Raw genomic sequence first — 7729 nt, 5'->3', positions numbered from 1 at the left:
GGATTAGTCAAGCAGCTTAGGCACAAACACAAATAATAGCTGAAATTAGAATAATATTTATAGACATTTAAAATATATCTATAAGATGGGAAGTTGTACATACATCTAAAAAATATTTTTGAAGAAGTTAAATAAAATTCAAAAATGGATGGAACTGGAGACCATTACCCTAAGTGAAGTATCCAAAGAATGTAAAAACAAACACTACATGTACTCTCTAATGAATTGGAACTCACCAATGGACACACGTGTGCATAGAGAAAAGTAAAAGTCACTGGAAATAAAGCAGGGGGTAGGAGGGAGGAGGGCGGGGCAAAAACCTACCTAATGGGTACAATGAACACTATTAGGGTGATGGACACACTTGTAGTCCTGACTCAAACATTACCAAACTATCCATATAACAAAAACATTTGTACCCCCTTAATATTTTGAAATACAATTTAAAAAATAAAAAAAGTGATATCTTGAATCATCAAAGCAGACCACAAACTATAGATAAAGTTTGAGCCTATATAAAGAGATATATATATATATATGTATATATACACACACATATAATAGAAAAAATACAACTCTAGAAAAAAATCTGAAAGAACATTTACCAAAATATTAACTTATGGTCCCTTTGTGTATGGAATTGTGGGTGACATTGTTTTTAGTTTTATAAATGTTTAATTATTTTTAAATATTGTCCAATAAGTCTGTATTAAATTTGTTTCAGAAAAACATGGAAGAAGGAAATATTATCCTTAATGTTTTCAACTTCCCATTATTTAAATAGTCCAATTTCCACTGTAGATTTCTTTTCTTCTTGCTTTAAATCTATTCACAAATTTAAGAGTGTGCATTAAGAATCATAATGGGGCTAATACAAAAAAACACATTCTGGACTGCACCCTCCAGAGATTCTGATTCTTTAGACCCACATTGCAGCCTAGGGATCTGCATTTTTTAACAAGTTCCCCTATTGGTTCTGACACAGTAGATGGTCCATAAATCATACTAAGAACACTTATAGGACTTCAATTATTATTCTTAATATTCAATATTAGCTCTTGCTTCCTTACATATAGAAGCCTAACAAAAATAGTGGGTGGGAAAAGGGGTAAAATTGTGGTCATCTATGGTGACTTGGGCCACCAATCAGATTCCAAGAATAGAATCTTTAGAAGGCCCAGGTCCAATATAGGGGCCAAGAAAAAGATGAGCTTGCTAAATCCAAGGAGCAAGCCAAGAATTGCAACCAACACACTGAGTAGCTAATGCAAAGCTACTGTCCAGATTCAGGATGGGAGAGATTATCAGACAGATATTTCCATACAGAATTAGAGGTGCATGAGTAGTCAGGGCAGCTAATGAATAAAAAATGGATGACATAAATGGTTGGAGGAAATAGGACTAGAGAAATTCTCCAGCTTCATAATGAGCAATTACAGAGGTTTTATTAAGCACCCATGGATACCAGAACAGTGGATGGAAAATTCCTTTACTACTTCTCTGAGATCTAAATCCACATTTCCAGGTGCCAATTAAATGCTGCCACTTGATTATCGCACCATCATCATGAATTAAAATTTTCCAAATCTGAATTTATTACCTTACCTACTAATCAAACTTCTACTCTTTTAATTTCTGCTTCCACTGAAAATACCACTCTCCAACCATTTGCCCCAACAAGAACCTTAGTCATCCTACACTCCTCTTTTGATTACCTAACCTCATCTTTTGCTTTTACCATAACCAATGTGTTATGGTTTGTGCTATGCATAAGATAAGATGCAGAATTGAAAGCACCTAGCATAGTGCCTGGTCAGAGCATGTATTTCAATAAATGTTAGTTCTGCCTTCTCTCAAGTCACACTGAGCTACTTGCTACTTACTCTCTTAAGTCCACATCCCTTTGCTCATACTGTTTTATTTTCCTAGGGACTTTTCCCTTATTAACCTTTTAGGTAACTTTTCCAGAAGACCCAACTCAAGTACCACCTTCTGTGTTACTCATACTAAGATCTCACCATAGAATTCTGTGTGCGTGATCTCAGAAGCCACTCACAACATGCAGTTAGTCTCTATTTTATATTCAGCTTCTTGGCCCACCCAGCTTGTGAAGCCCTGCCCAGCCATGCCCAGTGAGGTTACATTCTCAGTGCTGCTGATGCTGCCTGAGATGCCATATCTGTTGGTCTGCTACCCACATCAGTGCTGCTTCTCTGTCACTGCTTCACTGGAACAGACGTCTGCTGTCTCTGTCCAGCACCTTAGCCACTCTTCCAGTAACAGAGACCCCTTTTCCAGCTCAGAACCCACTCCTTGCGGTCACCCACATTTGCTAAACAGAATTCTCTATTCTCATCTCATCCTCAGGAAGTGCTTCAGGAACAAGTCTGTGAACCCTGCCAACCAAATCTGAGCCCTCACTAAGACTATTCTAACCTAAAAAGCTGTGATTCTGAGGCTGGAGACCATCTTACCTGCCGCATGGAAATAGCATGCTGGCAAGGTGAAGTTACACAGGTCAGCAGGGCTTGGAGAATGAGCTAGAGTCCCTGAAACCTAACATGTAAGCTGAGAAATTCCCCTGCAGTTTACATTAGAATAGGATTTCTATCACTTGTCACTGAAGAATTCCAATAACCTCTAATACTATTTTAGCATAGAGCTCAGACTGCTTGCCGCTGGAGCAAGTGGCATCCATGCATTGCCAGGACTGAGCCTCTCCCCTCTGCTTCCACTGTCAGATGTGTCCTTGCCCTTCCCTTTCTTCATACCACCGAAGAATCCAACCTACAAACTCTTAAGCCTTAGCTCTCTGTCATTCACCACAGTCTGGTGCTCTACAATTGGCTGTTTTGTTTTGGCTCCTAGAGAATGAATGAGGAATTCAACCCTATTTCTTACCCCTTTTGTAGAGGCCAGAGATTGGAAATTTTTTCTGTAGAAGGCAAGATAATAAATATTTCATACTTTGTAGGCCACAGCTCTCTGTGTCACTACTACTCAACTCTACCAGAGTGGACATACACAATACAAAAATAAATGAATGCAACTTTATTCCAATAAAACTTTATTTATAGACACTGAAATTTGAATTTCATAAATTTTTGTGTGTCACAAAATTTTTATTATCCCTTTGTTTTTTTTCCCAACTATTTAAAAATGTAAAAACATTCTTAACTCACAGGCTATCTACAGATTATCATTTGCCCACTCCTGCTCTAGGTCAAAGAGTTCCCTCTGTCTCTTCCCAAAACCATTCTCCCACCCCTCATGCTCAGCCAGCTCCCTTCACCACAGTTCAGTTATCAAATCAGAACTATTTGAACCATCTCCCAAATCTGTTTTTCAAATGTGTAGCTCACATCTGTCATCTATAGACACATTCAACACAGGTTTGTTGAATGACTATATGAATCAGAGCTCGCGGAGGAAGCGAAAAAATTTGAAAGAGAAGAAAATTCTTGATTGTTTCTTAAAGTAAGTAATTTTATGGATTTCCAACATCAAGTTCTTTTTTCTAGCGTAATTTCATCAGAAAACAAAAGGGCCATGCAGGATGGTAATTCTGGAGGGCACCGAAACCTGTCTTCTCAGTCAGGGGAGGGGTTCTCCTGCTCAACCAGCAGAAATAGCCAAATGTGGAAGCTAAATGAAAAGCCTGGCTGGGTGGACCCCTGTGCTTTGAATGTGAACCCTGAAAGTTCACTCTAGAGAAGAGGAGAAAAGTTCTAAGCTGGCATGATATTCATGGTCGAGTGAAGCCAGACACAAGGCTGCAAAATGACTAATTTATCATTTTCAATTAATCTAAAGTTTTCTGATAGTCAAACATTATCATAATTACCAAATCAATTTCCCTATAGAGTTTAAGCATTCATGTAGGAAATGAAGTAATTTCTCATATTTAAGTTTAAATATCTTCTGTTTAAATGTAATAAAGATAAAATGATGACATGCTATTGCCAGGAAAGAGATAAAGCCATGGATTCCATCCCAAGCCTCATAGTCCCCAGTTGCCCTTGTGAACATGCCACACCTACCAGAACTGCTACTACAGGCATGAATACGTGACTATAGGTTCAAGCAAACCTCTAAGGGCATCTGGTTTGTGAAGCAATTACAGCTCTAAGAGCCTGGAAAACCACATCTGGCACACAAGAGTGAGAGTCTTGGGACTGACAATATTAACAGAGGTGGAAAATCTCTATTTTCAGTTTGTGTGAAACAGAAAGTCAGAGGCTCCTGCCCATGCAGATGGCTTCGGGCATTCTCCTACTCTCTGCCACCCTTGATCCCTCCCTGGCTCTCCATCTTTTCCTGTCTCCTCTCTCTCTCATTTCCTGAGTCGTCCCCCATCAAAGATGAAAACAAACACAAGCACTTTATCATGTTACCAAACACCCGAATTGGAAGGATTCAGAAACTTTCTTCCAAATGCAATGAGCAAATATCCAACTTTCTGTAAGTAAAACCTCCAGTTCAAGTGTCCACTGCTACACGTTCATTTATCTATTCTATGTGCCAGGAAGGAACTGTTCTTGGTACTTGGGAAGTATAGTGGAAGAATTTTGGGCCCCATAGCCTCCCCTTCCTGATGTTCCTCCTGTGAATTTGTAATATTACATGGCAAAAGGGACTTCACAGATGTAATTAAGGTTGCTAGTCAATTGACCTTAAAATAGGGACCTTAAAATAGGGCCCAGGTGGGCCCAATGTAATCAAATGAGCATTTAAAAGGAGAAGTTGGGGCAGAAGGGGAAGCTGAAAGGATTTGAAGGATAAGAAGGATGCAATGTACCATTGCAGGTTGTAAGATGGAGAAGCCACATGCAAGAAGGAATGTAGGGGCCTTTGAAAAACTGAGAGAGAAGACCCTGGCTGACAGCCAGTGAGGAATGGAGACCTCAGGCCTACAACTGCAGGAATTGAATTCTGCCAACAAGGTGAATGAGTTTGGAAGTGGATTCTTCCCTATGGCCTTCAGATAAGAGCCCCGTCTGGCTGACACCTTGATGTCAGCCCTGTGAGACCCTATGCAGCAAACCCAGCTGAACCGTGCCAGACTTCTGACTCATGGAAAACTGTGAGCTAATAAGTGGTGTATGCTGTTTTAAGCTACTTCATTTGTGAATAATTTGCTATTCAGCAACAAAGAACTAATATAGGAAGAAGCATCATGGAATAAAATGAGGAGAGAGCTCTGCCTGCAGGTAGCTTATATTCCATCAAGTAAAGATAGATGGTGAACAAAACATTATTAAAAAGTACAGTCATCCCTTGGTATCCGTAGGGGACTGGTTCCAGGACCTCCTGCAGATACCAGAATCCAGGGAGGCTGAAGTCCCTGATATAAAGCCATGTAGTACACACATCCTCCCATATATTTTAATTCATCTTTAGATTAATTATAATACCTAATACAATGTAAATGCCATGTAAATAGTTGTTATACTGCATTGGTTAGGGAATAATGACAAGAAAAAGGTCTGTACATGTCGGCATAGACACACTTTTTTTTCAAATATGTTTTGAATCCATGGATATAGAACCCACAGATACAGAGGGTCAACTGTAAATGATAGAGTGTATTAAATTTGATACTTGCTAGGAAAGACAGAAAATACAGGAGTAATATAGGGAAGCGGTAATGTAGGAAAAAGTGAAATATAGGGGAATATTGGAAAATGTTGACAAGAGGACTCATAATGCCATTTTTGTTGGCACAATGCAGATTGCAGTGGGTTAAACAGGTGGTGAGGGCCTTGCTGAGAAAGTGGTAAGTGAATGAAGAGCTGAGTGAGCTGAGATGCTGAGTCAAACAAATCCTTGGAGTAAGAAGATGAAAGGCAAAACAAGCAGTGAGAGTGAAGGTCCTAAAGCAGGACAATGCTGGTCAGGCTCTAGGAAGATTAAGAGGCTGTGCTCTGGAGCAGGCTGGTCCAGGGAAGAGCAGAAGGAGAGGAGACAGGAGGCCAAGTCACTGGGACATCATAAGCCACTCTGGACCTTTGACTTTTACTCTGAAAGAAATGGGGGAGCTGTTGTAGAGTTGTGAATGAAGAAGTGATGTCACTTACCAGGTTATAAAAAGATCTCAGTGTAAAACAAGGGTAAAAGACTGAAAACCAGTAGAAGGCTAATGCAACATTCAGGCAAGCAATGATGACAGCTTGTACATGGATAGTAGCAATGAGGGTGGTAAGAAGTGGTCACTATATATACTGAGGGTGGAGCCAAGAGGATTTCACATTAAGTGTGTGGTTATAAGAGGAAAGAATATTTAAGAATGACTCCAGGGTTTTTGGACTGAGCAACTACAAGGATGAGTCACCATCAATGAAGAGCAGAAAGGCTATATAGGTAGAACAAGTTTTATGGGCAAGAAGAGACGTTCATTCTTAGTTATGTTGAGAGGGAGATGACTATTAAACATCCAAGTAGAGGTTTTTGGTTAAGCAGTTGCAACTCAGTCTGCAGCTCATGAGAGAGCTCTGGACTCAAGGGCTAGTTGGAGAGTTACCACATACACATAGATGATATAATACTTAAAGACAATGGGATGAATGAGATTATCAAAACTATAGTTAAATAAAAGTACCTTGACTGGAACTAAGAGATGCCCCAACATTAAGAGGCCTGTGAGAAGAAGAGAAGCTCACACTGGGGCCCCAGAAGGAGTTATCAATGAGGTCACCAACTGTATATCTTTTCTCCAAATTCGTGGTATGAATTCTTCCTTTCGACCTCACTCCCCCTTCAACCCTTCCCAGCATCCAAATGCAAATGATGGAAAAGTAACACTTTAAAATCCCCAATATGCAAATTGCATGAGTAAGGGACATCTGGAACAGGCCATTCTTAATTAAGCCTTATTGGCTAAACCAATCGACTTAGTGTCTGTCAGAACATATTCTGTGTTTTTCCCATTATCCTGCCCTCATCCTGGCCCTGCCCTCCTTGACTATTTAAATTTTCCAGTCTCTAAACTCCAAAAGAATGTTTGATTATCCTAACCTTCACACAGATTGTCACATTTCCTGTACTCTCTTTATTCATTCAATCTTTTCTTGTCTCTAGGTTAAACATATATTGAAAATTGAAACTATTTTCTCTACTTCATACAGCCCTGTAATTGATAACAATAAGAATTGCACAGTACTTACTGAATACATAGGTTTGAGTTTATCTTCTTTGTATTTCAACATATCTGAATTGTAGAAATCCATTGAATCAAAGGGCAAATTGTGCTGCCAAATGACATGTTAGAATGATGAACATAGTTGTTTCTTCTTGCATCAGATTTGAAAAACTGAACTTACACTTGAGCCAAGACTTTTCAAACCTGGTTTGATATGTTTTCATAGGTCTCAGATACACTTTAAAAATGACAGCACAGGCAGAAATGCTCCATGGGAAGAAAAGATAAGAAAAAAATCATAACAGGACTGCCCCTCACCTGCATCCCATCTAATGTGTCCTCACCCTTCATTACAATGTTCATTCATATATCTAGAAGACTCTTTTCCTATTTTCACGTATCACAAATATCATAATCATTCCAAAGTAATTATTCAGTCTTCAAGAAATTAATTGTAATGAGCAAATTCTACCCCAAAACCTTTGAGATTGACTACGTTTTCTTACTGTTTTGGGAGTTGGGGAATGGCCAGAATTTGGCTTTGCCTAGAAGCAGACCCTGAGATCAGGAGGTAAGTGCAAGGAATAAATG

Source organism: Lemur catta, chromosome 8 (assembly GCF_020740605.2).
Source record: "Lemur catta isolate mLemCat1 chromosome 8, mLemCat1.pri, whole genome shotgun sequence".
Taxonomy (NCBI): Eukaryota; Metazoa; Chordata; class Mammalia; order Primates; family Lemuridae; genus Lemur; species Lemur catta.
Note: the sequence above shows the minus strand (reverse complement) of the source record.